The sequence below is a fragment of the Drosophila rhopaloa genome, unplaced genomic scaffold, assembly GCF_018152115.1.
Source record: "Drosophila rhopaloa isolate 14029-0021.01 unplaced genomic scaffold, ASM1815211v1 contig_2, whole genome shotgun sequence".
NCBI lineage: Eukaryota > Metazoa > Arthropoda > Insecta > Diptera > Drosophilidae > Drosophila > Drosophila rhopaloa.
This window is the reverse complement of record NW_025335083.1, coordinates 1010526-1032968: the sequence shown is the minus strand read 5'-3', so window position 1 is coordinate 1032968 and position 22443 is coordinate 1010526. Positions and strand designations below refer to the sequence as shown.

General features: G+C 33.7%; 1 protein-coding gene across 3 annotated transcripts in view; it reads right to left on the bottom strand.

Annotated features, from left to right (window-relative positions):
* LOC108049437 (beta-1,4-glucuronyltransferase 1) overlaps positions 1–20264 on the bottom strand; it is a 56435-nt gene extending 36171 nt beyond the window's left edge. Inside the window, exons 1-3 of one of the 3 annotated variants that reach the window (XM_044459568.1) lie at positions 20113–20264; positions 19334–19578; positions 12778–12830 (exon numbers count right to left, since the gene is read on the bottom strand). The gene's annotated coding sequence lies outside the window, so the exon portion shown is untranslated. Of the gene's footprint in view, positions 1–12777; positions 12831–19333 lie in introns of all 3 variants that reach the window. The other 2 variants (XM_044459567.1, XM_044459569.1) reach the window with 2 other exon arrangements.
* Positions 20265–22443: the final 2179 nt, after the last annotated feature.

The window sequence follows — 22443 nt, the reverse complement described above, 5'->3', positions numbered from 1 at the left end:
AAGAGAGAACGCTATAGTCGGGTGCCCCGACTATCAGATACCCGTTACTCAGGTAAAGGGAGTGCGAGGGAGATGGAGATAGAAACTTTGATCACGCATAACTTTTTAACGAATGGTCCGATTTGAAAAATTTCTTCTACATTTCGATAGGTATTGATAAACACAATAAAACTGCATTTTTACTTTTCCGAAATATTTAAATGTATCGTATATAAGCGATTGTGGGCGTTAAAGGGGGCGTGGCACCTTTTTGAAACAAACTTGCGCTGCGTAGGAACTCCTAGAATCTGCATGCAAAATGCCAATCTTCTAGCTTTTATAGTTTCCGAGATCTCAGCGTTCATACGGACAGACAGACAGACGGACAGACGGACAGACGGACATGGCTATATCGACTCGGCTAGTGACCCTGATCAAGAATATATATACTTTATAGGGTCGGAAACGCTTCCTTCTAGCTGTTACATACTTTTGCACGAATACAATATACCCTTTTACTCTACGAGTAACGGGTATAACAAGAGAGAACGCTATAGTCGGGTGCTCCGACTATCAGATACCCGTTACTCAGGTAAAGGGAGTGCGAGGGAGATGGAGATAGAAACTTTGATCACGCATAACTTTTTAACGAATGGTCCGATTTGAAAAATTTCTTCTACATTTCGATAGGTATTGATAAACACAATAAAACTGCATTTTTACTTTTCCGAAATATTTAAATTTTTAAAATCGTATATTAGCGATTGTGGGCGTTGAAGGGGGCGTGGCACCTTTTTGAAACAAACTTGCGCTGCGTAGGAACTCCTAGAATCTGCATGCAAAATGCCAATCTTCTAGCTTTTATAGTTTCCGAGATCTCAGCGTTCATACGGACGGACAGACAGACGGACAGACAGACGGACAGACAGACGGACAGACAGACGGACAGACGGACATGGCTATATCGACTCGGCTAGTGACCCTGATCAAGAATATATATACTTTATAGGGTCGGAAACGCTTCCTTCTAGCTGTTACATACTTTTGCACGAATACAATATACCCTTTTACTCTACGAGTAACGGGTATAAAAAAAGTAGTATTTCGAATTTTTGGATAAAACCAAAACTCATTAATTCATTTTGTTTCGGGCGACAGTTTTTGTAAATTTTTCAGAAAACAAAAAATGGGTCTAAATTAACCTTATCACACATTATAGCGCAAATCAGAAATAAGAACTGTAGGCAAGTTGCTCTTAATTGTAGCTCAAAGAAGTTGGGTCGACTAAAATCGATTTTTTTTAAATTGATTAGCTTAATCGTTTGCCCATTTTTGCCCAATTTTTATTTTTTTTGCCCACCTTTAGTTTTGAAAATATGGAATCTTCAAAAATTTTCAAAGATTTTCGAAAACATAAAAGTTGACTTTTTCGAATTTATTTTTAAATCGCAAGATAATCGTTTGCCCACGTTTGCCCATCTTTCAGAATTTTTAAAAAATTAATACTTTTGAAAATATTTGACTTTTAAGTTTTGATCATGTTTACCTGCAGAAAAAATCATTTGCCCACCGCTTAAAAATCATTATTTTGAAAAAATAAAAGATGCCCATGTGTTCGCAGCAGAACGCCTAAATTTAATTGTTTATTTTCAATTTCTAAATGTAACGTAGTTTGCTAACAGCATCTGCGTTGCGCTAACAGCACCATGTTAATTTAACACTACAAATGTAAAACCTAAAAAACAAACACTGTACAACACCTACTATTCTCTTCTCGTTCTTGCCTAAAACTTAAAAGTACATGATCTTAAAACGAAAGCTAGGCCTTTTTTATTTTAAATTAATAGAAACGGCCGAAGTGGGATGCAAAACAGCATATCCTCAAAAAATTTAAGAATCTAAAATAAATCGTTTGCCCACCTCTTAAAGACAGTTAGTTTGGACAAAAAACGTTTGCCCACCTCTTTAAAACGGACATTTTTAACAAAAAACGTTTACCCACCCCTTAAAAATCGTTATTTCGAAAAAATAAAAGATGCCCATGATTGCACATCTCCTAAAATTTAAGAATTTAAAAAAAAATCGTTTGCCCACCTCTTAAAAATAGATAATTTTGACAAAAACGTTTCCCGGCGTTTAAAAAATTACATTTTTTAAAAAATGACATTACAAAATTAAAAAGTGGGCAAACGATTGAGCTAATCAATTTTCAAAAATTCAATTTTAGTCGACCCGACTTCTTCGAGCTCTTAATTGTGTTTTGCCTACTATCTAGAACCTCTATATTTAGAGCTAGAATGATTTTTAAAGGGTCCTATAATGGCTTAAACAAACAATAATAAGCAAACATTGAGGGATTCTATAATTCTAACTATTTTGAATCGGTTTTAGTTATACTTTCTTATGCGAGCATTTGACGAAATATAATCGTAAACACTAACAATTCAAATGACCAAACCAATGTTTTATTTAACTACCTTTAAATGTCCCAAAGACCAACAAAGCCTACATTACCATGATGATTATTGCATGTACTCCTCAGACAAATTTGTTCGACGCTCGTAATTTTAATTAAAAGAGCAAATAACTGGTGGGGCTCCCCTGGGCAACATTCACTTGGCTAATGAATTATAATGCGACTACAGGCACATTTCTATGTATAGGAAGTCGTATACATATATCGTAATGTTTTCTCGGACACAGAATTTCAGGGTAGGGAAATATGAGGTAAATTGGGTTGGCGAATAATATTGAATGTTGAAACCGAGTCTCTGGACGATTACTAATTAAGTTTGTTTTACAAACTTTTTTAATGGAAACCCCCAAAACTGCACAGTCCCACAGGGAAACCCAAAACGAAAAAGTCCGAAAGCGGAAGTGTCTACTAAGTAGGGCGCTTTACGCGAATGCACTTACAATTGCATTTCAAGCTAATTAAATTTTAGTAGCCCTGTGTACAGACTAAATAAACTTCTGTTGAGTTGATTAAATTAGTGAGAGTGTTGTGTGCCTTAACACGCTGATATTGACGCTTTAGGGAACGATCAATCTCCATCGAAAACGGTTTGACGTACAAATCTGAACTTAAAAAACGAAATGCGGACGAATTCGAAAGTGTCTATGGAAGTCTTGAGAAAATTTTGACCCCAAAATTTATTTCTTTGTCGGCTACTATATAAAATAGCTGACATACACCAGATAGGAAGGACATAGAAAAATCGACATAACTTCCTTGATTTTTCAAAAATACTTTTCTTACCTTTCGTTTAAAAATCTTTTTTTTTAATTTAATCAAACAAAGATTTTTATACTTTTTAAGGTCGAAAACGGGTTCTTCTTGTATATATTTTAACGATTCTAATATACGTTTATACTCTAAGAGTTCCGAGAAAAAAATGTTATAAGGAGCGTCTATTGTTCTCCCATATGACATAGCAATCTTAAGAGCTTGTAAAACAAAACATGTCAAACATTTCGTTTCTGTTAGAAGAAAATTGAATTTAGCTACCAATTTGTAAGATAAGCTATCACAAAAATAGAACAAATCAGAAGTTTGTTTTGGCATAACGTCAGAAACAGACGTCTGAAAAGTGGTGAGATAAAAAACCAGTTGTGAGTTACAGAAAACCTATCTAAGAACAATCATGCTCATTTATTGAAGTTGTCGGCCAAATGGATCCAAATACATAGACCAATTAAAAGCTTTTTTTATACTACCTGCAACAGAAAGAAGAATTTTTGCAAAGTTTCATTCAAATAGCTTTAAAATTAAGGGACTAGTTCGCGTAGAAAAGGACAGACGGACATGGCGAGATCGACTCGCCTGCTGATGAAAAATATATCTACTTTATAGGGTCGGAAATGTTCCAAACTTTTGACTGAAATTATAAACGCGTTACTTATGGTTTTCAAAATTAAAATATACAGTTGCGGCAGAGAAAATAGGACTATTATGTAAATAATTCGTCTAGTGATATAAAATTTAAAGTTTTAACATTATTTTTATTTTTTTTAATATAACGTGAAACCACAACTATAACTCTTCATCTCTACTTTACTCTTTAAAAGAACAGTGCTAGCTCCCACATTGCGAACCAGTTGAAAAATAGCACTATTTTGTGTTAAAGCATTAATTATAAAGTTGTAATGACCCCATTTATTTTTAAAATGTGTGGTGCATGAATTCAGTTTATAATAGTGATGATCATTAAAAAAGTTGGATATGAAATGCCTGTGGTCAAAAAACAATACGTCTCTTGATTGGGAAGCGCAGGTCAAAAATTTTTAGAGCATCTATTGGCTTCAATGAAAGTGGAAAAAGTGTTTTGACCAAGCGAAATTGTTTGGTTTAATAATTTAGAATATAACTCCTAATTTACTTATAAAACCATAAATATGGGAATGTTTTTCAAATTTGCATCGGCCAAAAAACTGAAGAGCATAGAGTGACCCGAACAGTCCCCTTTAATGCGAGTCCGAAAAAAAAGAATTTTGTGCTATTGTGCAAGAGTCATACATGAAATCCTTATGAAATTTGGTAGGTCAGACTGATTGGCCAAAAATAAAACACATAGAAAATCTCAACTTCCTAACTTTAAAAACACCAAAGTTATGGCATTTCCGATCGTTCAGTTATATGGCAGCTATATGATATAGTGGCCCGATCCGGCTCGTTCCGACTTATACTACTACTACTACAACTTTTGGGAAAGTTTCAAGCAGATAGCTTTAAAACTGAGGGACTAGTTTGCGTAGAAACGGACGGACGGACGGACAGACGTACAGACGGACGGACAGACGGACATGGCTAGATCGACTCTCCTGGTGATGCTGATCAAGAATATATATACTTTATAGGGTCGGAAATGTCTCCTTCACTGCGTTGCAAACTTTTGACTGAAATTATAATACCCTCTGCAAGGGTATAAAAACTTGATATCAGACATCTTGAAAGTTCAATACTTGACATCATTCAAAGAGATTAGATTAGCCATGAATCAAGCAATGTCTGGAGTCGTGACAAATAATTATCTTAATAAAGATTTACAAAAAAAAAACCGGGGCCTGGTTATCCTTATCAGCACTGCCTTATAAAATAATTCAAAAAGACGGAAAGTTTACTAAATGCCAATTGTCTAGTCTAAGTTGTTTTTAAAATCTTTTTAACACAAATATTTAACTAAATAGAAAATAAAAGTGCCATTAAGTTTGTTTGATTTTTGTTTAAAGAAAAAATGGAAAGGCCAATCAAAAATAACACGACCAAATAGACGCAATACGCAAAAACATAGACCAGCCAGCCGAAATTCAAAAAAAGGACGCAGCTTTATTATTATTATTATCATTAAGTTACCAAAATCGAAACGTTCATCGGACATACAGAAAGATAGTTATGTCGATTTGGCTCTCAATGATGCTCACGAATATAAATACTTATACTTCTTGAGTAACGGGTATAGAAAGAAGACCCATGAGGTGAAATTAAATAATTCACTGCCAAGTCAGTAATCCGACTGGGAAATTACTACGAACTTTAATTATTTTTAGCACAACGTATGCAAATTCAATGGATTGAAAAATATCACACACGCATTCGTGCCTGAGGCGACAATCAGTCAAAAGATGACAACAGCCACTTACAGATGACCAAAAGCAGAAAGGTCTTTTCAAATGGAAGTCGCGAAAGCACCCGAAGGCATAAAACACAAACCCCTTCTCAGTTTTGTTAACCACTCAAGTATCTTACGGGGCTAACACGATTTACATATACATCTCTTTATATATGACACATTTTCCGCTTTATTTTGTGAAATTTAAGACGAAAAATACACTACTTATTTTTTTTGTTGATGAATAAATGTTTTTAAAATAAATAATTTCTATATCTCAAAAGTATAGAGCAACAGCAAAAGGCATTTATTTCATTTTTATTTTTTTTGCCTTTTTATTTTTTTTTTTTTGATTTTCCTATGGGAGTTATATGATATAGATGTCCGATTTTAAAACCAACAAAGTCATACGTTTTTAAAATTTTTTTCGGATTGCTATATGATTAAGTTGCCCGATCCGGCTGGTTCCTACTTATATACTACCTTCGATAGAAAGACAACGTTTTGGGATAGTTTCAAGCAGATAGATTTAGAAACGAACGGATCCAGAATATATATACTTTATAACTTTTAACTGAAATTATAATACCCTTTGCAAGGGTATAAAAATGCAGGTGAATGTTTCTTTTAGTTTTATTAATTAATAACGAAGAAGAAAACCCCTTTGACCTTCAGTCAATAGTGGTAATTTCACGAATGTTCTCCTATGAGCTTAAAACACGGTTAAGTTTGCTGCTTCTGTTTAATTAAGAAATCTTGGAAGCTTCAAAGCCACAATGTTTTCATGTCCATTGTGTAGAGGAGACCCCAAGTGGCAGCCCTAGCCCAGACGGGTTTCAAGATAGAGGCCGGCTTTGGCATGTGATGTCAGAAAGATGGTCTTTGACACGCTACCTAGGAGATAAGCTTGTCAAGCACTTAATTTGTAACAAGAAACCTTATAATTTAAAAATGCTGTCAAAAGAAAGAAATAATGATTACAACAAAGGTGTTGAATCACACAAAGTCACACAAAGTTAAAAAACAACATCGTCTTATTATGACCAAGGGCTATGCCGAAATTGATATAAAATACATTACGACTTAAGTCAACCCGAAAACTCTTGCAGAGAAAACAGTTGCAATCCAAACAAGAAAGGAAAGCTAACTTCGGGCGGAGCCGAAGTTGATATACCCTTGCAGAATATTCTGTAAATTATATTCTTCAAAATTATTCATATGATGCATTCTTAATACTCATAAAAAATCGCAACTTTCTAACTTTAAAAACACCAAAGTTATGGCATTTCCAATTGTTCAGTTATATGGCAGCTATAAGGTTGGATTGATTGGCCAAAAATAAAACCCATATCTAATCCAAACTTCCTAACTTCACAAACACCAAAGTTTTCCGATCGTTCAATTATATGGCAGCTATATGATATAGTCGTCCGATCCGGCTCGTTCCGACTTATATACTACCTGCAATAGAAAGACAACTTTTGGGAAGTTCAAAACTGTGTAGAAACGGACGGACAGACGGACATGGCTAGATCGACTCTCCTGGTGATGCCAATCAAGAATATATATACTTTATAGGGTCGGAAATGTCTTCTTCACTGCGTTGCAAACTTTTGACTGAAATTATAATACCCTCTGCAAGAGTATAAAAATAAAAATCAAAGACACCAGCTTTCTAGAAACATAAGTTGGTTAAGTCTCACCCAGTGTCAAGCGTAAAACAGAGGATATTTCTTTTGAACGTTTCAGGTCCAAATAGCACAGATAGCATTAAAAATGCAATACACCAGGATTTTATGACAAAACTTTTCTTTTCCTTAATTCACGCTATCAATGTCCGCGTTTAGTAATAATAAGAAAAAACAGTCAAGTTGACGCAATTGAAAGACTTTAGACTAATATAAAATCCTACACACAAACATCCGTGTAACAGAATAACCAATTAAATAGTAACAATTCCCAATTCATGTGGGAATTACTTTGAACTATTTTCGAAAGAACCTCTATCAACAAAAAGGAAGCAAGACGGAGATTATATACCCTTGCAGATCTTACAAAAATTAAATAATCTTTATTTTGATTTTGATGCTTAAAAACAACGAGGCTAGATCGATTTTCCACCACATTTTTACTATCGTCCCTAAGGAAAGCTATATGATGTAATCGTGGTAATATAATTGTTATACCCTTGCAGAGAGTATTATAATTTTGGTCAAAAGTGTGCAAAAGTTAGAATTTTTTATGAGTATTAAGAATGCATCTTATGAATAGTTTTGGCAAAGACCAATATAAACTTTATATTGGTTTATATTGGTCTTTGGTTTTGGAGAATATAATTTACAGAATATTCTGCAAGGGTATATCAACTTCGTCTCCGCCCGAAGTTAGCTTTCCTTTCTTGTTACCAGTGAAATCGGTAGCCCGTAATCCACTTGCCATCCTGGAAATAATTTGATTTATAATGTCTGCTCCACATCGTCATTCTGAGGAGCACTAAAAGTTATGCAACAGCAGACTATACGCCACAGGGTGTTTCACCATTTTTGTTTGTCGCTAACTCCGTTTATTGAACCTCGTCCCCCGAAATGTCGTGGCACCAAGTAGGTGTCAGCTCCTCACCACAACGCGAGTAAATTCCTCCGAAACTATGCTTCTTCCCCATCCTGCCTCATTACTCTCGTTACTGGCTACGCCTTGGCAGTACCCTTCCCTGTGACCATCCTTTTTGTATTTACAATCATAATTCATATATATTAATGTTCTCAATTTGTTTTAAATGACATTACCGCCATTTAGTGCGCGCGTGTGCTGTGCGACGGATCGATTGCCGACGCCTAGCTCTGAAGTCATTATTTTTTCGATGGTGGCAGTGGCTGGTGACAATGGCGTATCCAAGTTTTCGTGTGTGGAGAGGGGTGATTTTGCAGAAGAAATGTTAGTTAACTTAGAGATTTCTGATGGTATCTGTGTGAAAGGAAATTTTAAACTTAGTACTGCTGAGTGGACATGTCCACATTTATGAGTCTTTAGTTAATTATAGGCATAATGGATGCCATTGCTAATTTTTATGTAAGTCTTACGGAATACACCAGCTTTAATTGTAATGATCACTTTAAGCTCATGTGCTTAAGTATTGACACAAGAATTTACAAAGTGTTAATTGAGTTACTACATATCATTTTTATCAGACCAGGTTAACAGCCTTATGTGATTGCCTCTTATCTGATTTGATTTGATTGTCTTGCATTAAATCTTTGCGTTAAAACCAATTACTTTTAAAAATTTTAAGCAATTACTTTTTACTTCTACCACGGTAAAGGCTTTTATAGACTTGCGTGGTTTGCTAAGAGACTTCAAAAATATAAAAAAAAACTTAAAAAAACTAAATGAATAAAATATCAAAAACATTTCTTTAAAAAAATTCGGAATCTCACATATTTTTAGCGCGTAGTTTTCACAAAATATTCGTGGTATCCTTATTTTTTCTATCAGCTTCTTCCCAAAATTCTATTTTAAAGAGTAAACATCGTATTTGATTTTAAAAAAAAACTTTTTTCTTAAAATTAAACAATGTGCAAATATATAAGAAAAATATTTTTAAAATAAGAAATGTGCGTTTCTTTTCTTAAAATTAGTTTAGTAAATTAAATTAGGAATTTTTTTCTTAGCCTAAATAATATTAAAGTAAGGATTTCTTATATGTGACTAAAGCATTAAAATAAGTCATTAACAATAATAACATTGATATTTAATTTTCTATTTAAATATTTATTTTAGATCTATATAAGTAAGACACTAAAGCATTTTTTTAAATCAATGTCCATATTAATAAAATAAAGCACTAAAGCCTTTACATTTTTGCAAATTCCACTTCAACTATTACTGATCACATGTTTTTGGAGGGTAGTTCTTTGATAGCAGGACTTATTTTCCTTTTTAATTATTAATTTTTTATGGTTTTCATTGCTTTTAAAGTCTTAGAAAGGAATCTGAAGTGCTTTATTTTTAAATACATTTATAAAATATTAAAATAATTTATAATTCAGTTTTATTTAATTCCCAGCCTTCCAGCATACGATACATACAATGAAAAACTTACATATAAATAAGAAACAACAAGAGAGAACGCTATAGTCGGGTGCCCCGACTATCAGATACCCGTTACTCAGCTAAAGGGAGTGCGAGGGAGATGGAGATAGAAACTTTGATCACGCATAACTTTTTAACGAATGGTCCGATTTGAAAAATTCTACATTTCGATAGTTATTGATAAACACAATAAAACTGCATTTTTACTTTTCCGAAATATTTAAATTTTTAAAATCGTATATAAGCGATTGTGGGCGTTAAAGGGGGTGTGGCATCTTTTTGAAACAAACTTGCGCTGCGTAGGAACTCCTAGAATCTGCATGCAAAATGCCAATCTTCTAGCTTTTATAGTTTCCGAGATCTCAGCGTTCATACGGACAGACAGACAGACAGACAGAAGGACAGATGGACATGGCTATATCGACTCGGCTAGTGACCCTGATCAAGAATATATATACTTTATAGGGTCGGAAACGCTTCCTTCTAGCGGTTACATACTTTTGCACGAATACAATATACCCTTTTACTCTACGAGTAACGGGTATAAAAATATTTAACAGCAAAGGATTTGAGAAACTTTTATGACAAAATACATAATTTGATACCAGAAATGTTAGATCTTGATGGTGTTTTGTAATAGTATAATTAAATTTGGTTGTACACCCTAGCAGAGCGGACTACAATTTTCTTTAACAGTTTGTAACGCAGGAAGGAGACCCAATTAAGTAACATTTATATATATATTCGAGATCAATATCACTAAGCGAATCGATATGGATATGTTAATCTGTTTTTATACCGCTTCAAAATTCAATTTCAAAACTATTAATATGAAACTTTTCCAATCGTATTTTTGTCAATATGCATAAGCAGGCCAAGTATGAAAGGTATAAAATATGATCAGTCATCTATCTATATCCTCTTTGAAATGAATTCAGGAACATCCCTTGTTTAAAATCGGATGACTACGTTCCAAATCTTTCATATATCTTGGGCAATTAAAAGTTTTTAACATATAACTTTTTTATGGGAACTATAGGTTAACATTTGCTAAAATTGTTTGTTTTCGAATATCTTTGTTTTTGACATAATACCATTTAGTTTGTTCAAAATCGGTTGACTACTTACCGAGCGTTTATATAACGTTAACAAATCTTTCCGATCGTGAACGATCTACCCACAAACTCACTTCGCGCTGCCGAACTTAGCTTCTGTTCTCGTATTTTTAACAATATAAGAACATAACAAATTTTTTAAAGATTTGAATACATAAGTGTCTCCTCTATGGAAAAAAATGTGGTCTAAAGAATTAACCCTTAATTTTCTGTCCCGAAGGTCTGTTCTATTCTTAGTGATCAATTACAAATTCCCCAAGGGCTGTCGGTCGGTTTTAAGTTATCAACCAATTGAGAATGGAACTGATTATTATAAAGTATTTTTAATTAAAAAGTCTAAGTCTAAAATTGATTATGGCACATCTAAAATACCTTAGCCAAAGTTCGAAAATCGTATCAAAAGTTGTGCTGGACTAAGATTAATTCTTTGCAAGCTTAGCAGCTAAGTACAATAGGTAATGAAATTGGTTTCTTTGGAGGACTTTCCACATTTTGTATGTTCGCCGAAGGACTCTGGGCCGTAGTAGTCGCATGGGTTCTCGTCCTTGTCCTCAGACACACACAAATTCAATCACAAGCCCTATGGCACATATACAAATATAAACCCGTAGCCCAAGTATATGTCATGTTTGAGTGGCGGCTATAATACATCCCCCATATTTCTATCTCCTTGTCTCATCTCTAAAACGTCTCAAAAAAGCAGCACTCAAAAAACAGTTTCTCAACTTCATAAAATGTAGTTCCTAGATTTATTTGGAGAATCGAATGAAACACATTTAGAACTATGTTTTCTATTATTTCTAAAATACCCAAGAATCCCAAAAAAAAAAATATAATACTAATTAGGTAAAATAGATGCACCGCAAAGCGCAAGCTGGACTGCTTTACTTTTACCCTACTAATCTCCAGGTCAAGGTTAAACACAACATCAAAAGTTAGATTGATTTATTAATTATATAATATTATATTAATTGTACTTTTGCAATCGTTTTAATAATTTCGGTCTGATATTTGCAATACAATGAAATAACATTTCCAATCTTTAAAAGAATAAATATTCTTGATCGATAGAAACAGCCAAGTTGGTCTAGCCATGTCTATCCGCCCGTGAAAACTTATTTTATTGGTGAGTAGCTGGAATCTGTGGTTTCAAAGTAATTTCCAAATTTTAGATCCGAATAGGATAAAATTTTGTTTTCTATGTACAGTGAAACTTACATTGATGGCATTTGCCACTTGGAAGGCTGCCAAAAACTACACATAAGCTGCAAAGCTCGGACAGAACAAGTGATGTGGATGTCGCAAACGATTTTTAATTAAATTTCTTCCTCTCTTCACCCGAGAGCATAAATTTCAGTGACTTAATTGTCGGTTCCCATTGATAAAATATTAATGTGGAACACACAAACCTAATAAAAAGGTTATTTTTAAGAAAAAAAATCGTTTTTATTTGTGTTTTAAAATTCATAAACAAATGTTCAATAATATTTTATTAGCTAACAAAATAAACTTTTAAAACCACTATAAAGCTTTTTAAACTTTTATTATTTTTTTTTTTGAATGAAACTTTTACGTTATAGAAATGTATAATTTTATATGTTATACCCTTTAACCAAAGATTCAATTGAGTTAATAAAATCTAGTCAAAACAAACCATAATAAACAATAAAAAAAACACTTCTACATAACAATGAGGACATTCTGGTGCTGCATATTAACGATTTGTGTAATTGCTTTTTACGTCGCCTTCAAAACAAATTCTTCAAGTTCTCTATTTAAATTTTTCTCATCGATGAACTTTATGCATTTGCATTATAATTACAATCAAACTTGAAAATGTAATATCCTATAGCTGGTAACTTTCTTTAGCCATACTGACAAAGTCAATATTAACTAATAAGATTTCGTACCGCCAATGCTAAAAAAAAGTTTGTTTACATAGTCTGATTTCTCAGCTTTCTTTATTGTATTAATTTTAAACTTACTTTGTAGTGTGTAATTTATGTTGGATAGCTTGATGTCCTTGTAGTGTATATATCTGAAATTATTAAAAAAATAAATAAAATCAAAAAAATTAGTTCACTTTAACAATTAAAACTGTAGACAATAGAATTGCAGTCCCAATAAGCTGCAAAGGTATATGAACTTGTAATTGCTAATGCTAGATTCCTTTTTTGTTTTGATCTTAATACGAAAGCTTTCTTAAAAATCGACATTCTTTATAGCAACCAATAAACGTCTTCGACTCTATGAAGTAGAATTATTTTTGCTTAACATTACCAGGAGAGTCGGACAGATTGTCTGTTTGTTTGTACGCAAATTAATCTCTCAGTTTTATAGCTAAATGGAAGAAACTTTCCCAAAAGTCATCTTTCCATTGCAGGAAGTGTCTAAGTCGGAACAGGCCGGATGACTATATTATAAGGCTTAAATAAGAACAATCGAAAACTAAATAAAAAACGGGAAAAGAAACAAACTTTGACAAGCCAAAGGTTGTATACCCTTGCGGACGGACAGAAGAACCCCATGACTGAAATTATAATACCTCTGCAAGTTTATACTTTATATGGTAATTTTAAATTTCTTAAGTATGGTTTTAATTTTATGAAAATCTGACGATTATTTCATATAGCTGCCATAGAAAGAATAAAGAATATTTTATTTTCCAGCTGCCAAGGTCTATAAACATCTGTTTTCCGTAGTTTGCTTCCTTCCTTGCTTATTTTTAAAGCAATTTTTAAATAAACGGAAAGCTTGAAAATGTATAAGTATTTTTTCTCGCAAAATTTGTGTTAAATATTTTTCATTCGAACTACTATAAAGTGATAATTGCCCTTAAGTGAAATAGGTTGCCAATTTTCCTGGAAAAAAGTGTGTTAAACATCAAAACAAAATAGCTATCATTTCGCAACTATTTTAGTTAAAGAAATTATGTCGTCATGGTAACTAGCCTTTTAACTAACTTAGAACTATTTTTAGATATTTTCCTGCTTTCCTCGCGCTTTTTTTTTAAATGGTACAACAAATCTCAATTTTATTCAATTCACAAACACACAAAGAAGGAGACGCATATGACATCATTTTGAAAAGAGCTTTAAAATCAAAAAAATCAAAGGTCCGAAGGTTCATGAGTCTGGTGTGAACCGGCAATTTGAACTTAGTTAGTCTTTATGACAATGGCCGTAGCATGCTCTTTGTTTTTGCATTTAACAATTAATCAATGAATTCAGAAAAAGTCAAATATAAAAGCAAAAAAGATTTTGCTTGAATTTAAGTTTAGTGAAGTTGATTTGCTAACTTGATATCAAGTAAATAAAACTTAAACACACACAATTTAAGATTATCGAAAAATTAAAAATAGTCAAAAAATAAAAAACTACAAATTATAAAAAAATACAACAAACAACACTGAATACTAACAACAAACAGATATGTGGCATAAAATAAACATAAATATATAAATCGAAAAAATTTGATTGTGCGCGTGCCCGAGAAACCCATTTTCATACCTTAACACAGAGTGTAAGAATTAAGTCAAAACAAGAAAGGAAAGCTAACTTCGGGCGGAGCCGAAGTTGATATACCCTTGCAGAATACTTTGTAAATTATATTCTCCAAAATTATTCATATGATGCATTCTTAATACTCATAAAAAATCCCAACTTCCTAACTTTAAAAACACCAAAGTTATGACATTTCCAATCGTTCAGTTATATGGCAGCTATAGGATATAGTCGGCCGATCCTTATGAAATTTGGTAGGTCGGATTGGCTGGCCAAATATAACACCCATAGAAAATGCCAACTTCCTAACTTTACAAACACCAAAGTTATGGCATTTCCGATCGTTCAGTTATATGGCAGCTATAGGATATAGTCGGCCGATCCTTATGAAATTCGGCATATCGGATTGATTAGCCAAATATAAAACCCATAGAAAATCCCAACATTCTAACTTTACAAACACCAAAGTTATGGCATTTCCGATCAATCAGTTATATGGAAGCTATAGGATATAGTCGGCCGATCCTTATGAAATTCGGCATGTCGGATTGATTAGCCAAATACAAAACCCATAGAAAATCCCAACTTCCTAACTTTACAAACACCAAAGTTATGGCATTTCCGATCGTTCAGTTATATGGCAGCTATAGGATATAGTCGGCCGATCCTTATGAAATTCGGCATGTCGGATTGATTAGCCAAATACAAAACCCATAGAAAATCCCAACTTCCTAACTTTACAAACACCAAAGTTATGGCATTTCCGATCGTTCAGTTATATGGCAGCTATAGGATATAGTCGGCCGATCCCGGCCGTTCCGACTTATATACTGCGTGCAAAGGAAAGAAGGGTGTGTGCCAAGTTTGAATTCGATATCTTTAAAACTGAGAGACTAGTTCGCGTAGAAACAGACAGACGGACAGACGGACAGACGGACATGGCTATATCAACTCAGGAGGTGATCCTTATCAAGAATATATATACTTTATAGGGTCGGAGATGTCTCCTTCACTGCGTTGCACACTTTTGACCAAAATTATAATACCCTCTGCAAGGGTATAAATATAGTTGCCATAACTTCGGCTTGTATTTCTTTTTCATTCTTCGATCTACATTGGTTCCGACAACAAAATAGATTTTTTTATTTGGACTGTCCTATATTGTCCTTCTATCTATATCTTTCAAAAAGAGAATATGTAGGAGCCAATTTTATGTAATGATCGTAATAGGAAGGGGCATAGCAAATCACTTCAATCACTATATTTATAATTCAACTCATTACATATTTCTTTCCCAAAATTTTTGATTAGTTATTTAAACTTAAAAGTTGTGCAACAAAAAATGTGTATGCTTTGTGGCCAATATTCAAATTACGCTATTTCCAAAGGACGGACAGAAGAGAATAACTTACATTTACAAGGCAAAACGAATTGTTTAAATTTGTGTTGCAAATTGCTTTACCCTGTTAAAATGAAACCGACTATAGATTAGATAACAATTTTTCCAAATTATACTGAGTAAGCGTAGGATGCATATAATAAATACATAGGTTCCTGCCAATTATGTTACCATGTTCTTTAGTAACGTCACCGAACAAAATTCTCTCGGCTGACCCGAAGACTTCCGTTTTAACACTTTTCACGGTAACTTTGCGTATACCCTTTTCCTAGGGGTGGAGCCACACATACACAAAAAGTGAACATTTTCTTTCGTTTCAATTCAATCAAGCATTAAGCATAAGCCGCTGCTCGACCCAACAACTCAACGCATGTCATGCTGACTGTGACATGCCCTCTGGCCATGGGAAAGGTGTTAGAACATCGGACAAGGGGCGCACCTGTCCCGCTCCCGATCCGAATCCTCCGGTTCTCTTCTCGGGCAAAATGCTGCTGGCATTGCCCCTGACTGGGTGACTGACTGTTTTGCGTGCCTCATTGTTAGGGGAAGTAAAGAAAACATTTTGATGTCCTTCGGTTGTCATGACAAAGGGGACTGCCTTAAAAACCCCTTTTCGACATGGACTAGAAAAAACACCATGCCAAAGCGACCAGCAAATAATGGTAAAAGAAAAGGCAACTTAAGTGCATAAAGAAAACTTAATAAATTACGAAAGCAAATAATTATTTTTCCAATAAATAGAACTTTACAGATAAGCTTTTAAAGTACAGGTGTAAGTAAGGTGTTTACATATTTGTGTATGACAGGGAAAATTCACGTTAAGCAACACACAAAGCTTTAAGGTGTTCTCCTGTAAACAGGACCGGTTTATGAGAAGTGAGTTGAAGAAAACTGTTTAGCTGCTGAATGTGGTCCTTAAGCTTGCTTTGAAAGGAAAAAAGTATTCAATAACCATGCAGGTTATTAACATAAGAAGTAATATTAGTTAAAACGTTGCTTGTACTATAATAGTAAATAAGTGTTCTTTTGACAATGCAAATAAAAAACGATAATGTTTTTCAGTGAAAGCCTCGCTTCCAAACCAAATTATTATATTTTCTCCACATACAGGAGATAAAATATGTACACTCCTAATAAAATTAGCACTACATTTTTGAAATTTCAAGAATTCTTATAAAAAGATTTATAGTTTCTCGAATTTTTGTTTAAAGGCAATTATTTCTTAAATAAAAAGAATTCAAGCAAAACTATATTTACGTAATAATGGTACTTGTTTCCGACATTTGAAATATTTGACACTTATTTTCTTAGAATGTTTTAATTTTTCATATGACAATAAAAACATTTAATTAATTTTCAATTAATAGTAAAACCTTAAGTCGTTATAAACATAACTATACTCATAAATACACATGTATAAAGCCTTTTAAATTTTAAAAATTATATTTTAGTCGACCCAACTTCTGTGTTAATTTCCATCCCCCAAAAAACACCTTACTTACGATAAATCTAGCCCAAAGTTATACAACAACAAATTACTGACTGGGGTCCAGGTCAAGAAAAGTATAAATAAGCGAAAGAAAACAAAATGCACAAAAATGTTTTTTTGCGGTTAACCACAAAATTGTAAGCGAATACCCATAAGCAATCCAGGGAAAGGGTCTGTAGCCTGTTAACCCATGTTGGCTACATAGGTAATAAGAATTTTTACAAGTAACCTACACTATTTTCTGATTATTAAGTCTATATTAAAGATTAATAATTGATGCATACAAATTCTACATGCACATTACAAACAAGAGAAAATAGTTTATAGGCCTTTGCAGTTAAACCAAACATGAATTCGTGTGGTTGGTCCGGCCATTTTCGATCTGCAAGATTTTTGAACTTGATCTGCGCGATGAGACAGCTGGAGTGTATATGTTATTCATTTGATTTTGATCAACCCCAAGGAATAGGCCTGAATGAAGTGGAAACTCTTTCAAAATAACCACTTTTAGCTAATGTTACTCGATCTTTCATGAGCACCAAATTAGCAGAACAACTTCCTTCCTATCGACCGTAAATTATTAAAAATAATAGAGTTTAATTTTGTTTTAAATATGAGATGTTCTGCTTAACTGAACTTTAAGTGTTCCAGAATGTTTTTAGCTGGTATTTTGTCGCTCGATTTGTAATTTTTATATTCTGCTAACTTGATATGAAATACAGCGCCAATAATCTTGAACTTTTCCAAAAGCTGTTTAACTAAGAATTTTTCGTTTATTACCGTCAATTTTTCGTGAAAGAATAAAACTGATATCAACTTAGCAGAACATTTCATATCTTTCCCGATTATTTTACTGATAATAACCATAACTGATTATAAACCAATAATACCAATTTAATGCACATCGATTTTTCTTATGCCAGCTAAAGGATAAGGTACACATTTTCGAGCTGTAAACAATTATAAAAAGTAACCTAACTCAAAAGAAAATGTGAATGCAAAAATCTTCTATAGCACAAATTAGTATCAGCATCTAAGGAACAATTTGTTTGTAAGCTAGTGATTCCAAATAATGCTGTAGTACAATGCCCAAACAGTCAAGCAAAAAAACAAGAACTCCATAGAATGATTTTGGGCACTTCCGCTTGAATAAAATTAAATGTGTATAACTGTTTCAGCCATTTATCTTAAAACTAGTAATCTTGCCATTCTTATCAGACCCAAGGCCCTACGCAATCCAACTACTGCAATGAGTTTATTCTTGAGTGTTCCAGGAAATAACTAAATATATTATATTACCATTAATGTTTTAAAGACAGCTTAATGAATTCTTAAAGTTTTCGGGTTTAGTTCTGGTTTTATACCTCGATGACAATTAATCATTAATAATGTATTTTATAATAGATTGTTCATTTTGTAAGCACCTTATTATTTAGCTTTTTTCGACACCCACCGAATTCTATTTTTAAGTGACTTCCACATAAATTAAGTCGTATATTTTCAAGTATTTACTTAGTGACATATATTTGGCCACAAACGAGGATAAAATTTATGGGTTTAAATGATTTTTAATGATCTTTTTTGAAGGAAAACAAAAACCGAACTCATTTTTAATAGGTTAATAAATGTTTTGATAATGCGAAAATTAACAAGCCTTTAAAAAACGAATTAATCAAAAGGAAGAAGAAATTCGAGCTAAGAATGAACATACCACTTATGTGTGTACAAGTTCTTAGAATAGAAAAAGAACAAATTATGATTTCGCGTTGCTACAACTGTGATTATTATTGCTAAGAATCTTATCAAATTTATTGTATATGGTGTGGGCTAGACTCGCATGATTACCGAAGAAAAAAACCCACCAAAAGTGGTAGTTCCATTGAAATAATGACCATGATTTGGATTAATTTCTTTGCTTAAGTAAAAAAAGACAGGCCTAGTCTGATATTTTATAAGTTAAATATAGTATCTAAGTGGAGCACTGTATGTATACAATTTTTGCGCCGATAAAGAGAATCGAGAAACGAATTCCACAAACAAGCGGAAAACGAAAGGAAGCCAAATTAACAGCAATAATAGCGCCTGTTAGACACAATAGACCAGATATGAAATAAACTTTTTCAATTGTACGGAACTATTATCGAACTTACATCGCACACAGCAAGTCAATTTTCGATTTTTGTGCTGCTGATGATGATTTGGATAATTTTCTTTCTTTCGATATGGCTTTGGTTGTTGGTGGCCGCACGAATTTGAAATTTAATTTCTTTAATTTGGCTTTGTGTTTTGTATTTCGTTGATTTTATGTTGGCTTTTCGGGCTGCTCTTTTGGGCGAAAATAAAAGAAATCGCGCTGCTGTTGCTTTTGTTTTGTTATTCCTTTGCTGACCGTTTTCTATGAATGAAAGGGGCATTAAGAAAAAGCAACAACTGCAACAAAAACAAGACGAGGCGTGACGCGAGAGCAGAAAAAACCGAAGCAGTGGGTGAAGTAAAACGAAACGGGTTTGCTTTTCACATTTGTAGCATAGTGCTACAAATGGAGAAAGAGAGATAAGCCGAGAGTGTCCAGTCCAGAATGTAAGCTAAAAAGGAAAAGCTGCGCCGCCTTTTACACTAGCCTACACACTTCGTGTGCGAGGGAGAGGATAGACGGGGCCAGCTGATTTTTGGGCATGCCACATGCAGCGGCAACAACAGCCTCTCGCTCTCTCTCTCTAGCTCTCTCTTGCTTCTCTGCAGCAAAAAGATTTTTTTGTTGTTTATTTAGATGACGCTCGCACACAATTGCACACACTCACTGCACAGCAAACATTTAAATTTGTGTGCTACACTTGTTTTTCAGTAGCCCCGATTTAACGGCGATTTTTTTCCGTCCGGCGATCTTGAATCTGTTTTTGTGAGCAGGCTTTCTCCGCACACAACACACCTTGGTACTCCTTTTTGTTGCCTTGGCTTTTGCGAACAACTCATTTAATTCTCAGCCTTTTTCCGATTGGCACGCGCGTCCGCCACCCGCACACACGCGAAAAAACACAACCGTTTCGTTCGAAGTCTCGAAATCGAAAAAGCATGAAGGCCCTAAAAAAGTCTCTGGCACCTAATATTTCAGCCTTAAGAGAGCGCTTTTTGAGAGCTAAGAGCGATTTAAAGAGACACAAGGCAGCTTATTGCAGCTTGCGATTCTTGGGATTATTTTGAATTTGCAGCGACGGTCACACTGCATAAGACAGTATACTGGTTGGTGAACAAATAAAATTAGGTTGTTTGAAAAATTAAACCGGTCGATATTATCGATAAGACTGAAAATCTCGATTTCACACAATTCCTATTGTTGAAACTACTTTTTCACCTTACACTAGTGCTAATTGCATACAGTTTATTTTACCAAACAATTCATTCAGTCGATTAACTAACCAGAGAATTTTTTTTGATATTTTAATTTAATTGTGCTCGTCCAGATACTTCAGAATATCCTTGGAGATCCCTTTTCTGCTTATATGTTTTATGTTAATTTTAACTGATTGTCAACAAACCCAGCTGATCGACCGTAGCACACTCAGTTCTTATTAACTTTTAAAAATGCTGTCACACTGGAAAGATTAAAGTGTTTCCGGTGGCGAACATGTTTTTCGATTTGAGTACTAGGCTTAACCATTTAAGATGTTTTTAAATTCTGCGTCTATATATTGGTAGTCTTAGTAGTAGTAAATTAGTAGTTTTTACACTCTTACAGTGGTAGTCGTTTAGTTTTTATAAAATTTAAACTGTATTCGTGCAGTAGTAAAAAATAAGTATATCTCTGAGCTTTCCTATAACAGCTACATGTCGTCTGATTTTTAAAAGTGGTATAGGTACAAAAAAAAAGAATATATAATTTTGTTTCCTATGGGAGCTATATGATGTAGACGAACGGTCCGTCCCATTCCGACTTAATAGAAAGAAGTAGTTTAAGGATAGTTTCATCAAAAAGCTTTAAAATGGAGACAGAATTTTGAGTAGAAACGGACAGACGGACGGTCGAACGGACGGATAGAATATACAGTCAGCACAAAATTTATTCGGACACTGTCTATTATCAAGTTTAACAGCTTATTTGCCGGAATTTTCGTAATTTTAGCAGGTTTTTTTTTACTTATCATAGAAACAGTGATTTTCAGAAGACATTACACAAACAAAAATGTAATTTTTTAAATTAGCCTTAAAAATATTAAAAGAAAAGCAAAAAAGTTGCTAAAATGTTGCACAAAAATTATTCGTACATTTCTCATTTATTGTGTTTATTTCTGAGCACAACGGTAATAGGCGATTCTTTTTAAAGTAGTTTAGTTGAAATTACTTCGGAGTAATTTTCGGCGTGCTTTTTTTTTTTGTTTTTTGTTAGTTTTTATGTGTTTTTTTGATACGATTGGTCAAAATAAAAGGAGTTCAAGATTTGTCACTAGATTTTCGAAAACCTATCTTAAATTCATTTTTGGAAAATCGTAGTTATCGCGAAATCGGTCGTATTAATGGAAAATCACCTTCCACAATACATAGTATAATCCAAAAATACTTAAAAACGGAATAATGAGCTTCAAATCACAAGAAAGCTAGAAGGTCTAAGATTCTGTACTCACGTGAGGGACGGAAATTTATGTCTACAGTCCTGAAAAATCCGAAAACAACATCTACAACAATTCAAAAGAATGTAGAGCAAGCGAAAATAAAAAAAGTTTGGGCCAAAACCATCCGAAACTACCTGTACAAGGCTGGTTTACATGGCAGAGTTGCTCGTCGAAAGCAATTATTTTCTGCCATCAACAAAAAAAAGCGTTTGGAGTTTGGAAAACTGCATATAACCACCCGGATTCGTTTTGGGAGAACGTAGTTTTAAGCGACAAATCCAAATTTTACATATTTGGACACTATGGGCCCTCGAAAGTGTGGAGGAAACCAAATGAAGCCATGAATGAGAAGAACTTAATTCCAACTGTTTAGCATGGTGGCGGGAATGTAATGATGTGGGGGTGTGTATCGGTAGAAGAAGTCGGTCAAATGGTCTTTATTGACGACAAAATTAATAAGAATATCTACAAAAACATTTTAAGCGAAAATTTGATTCCAAGTGATATAAAACTTGGTCTAGATCCGAAGACATTGTTGTTTCAACAAGACAACATTCTTCGTCTTTGGTGCAAGAGTGGCTTTTATATCACTGCAAGCAGCTGAAAACACCTCCCCAGTCACCTAATTTAAGTCCCATAGAACATGTTTGAGA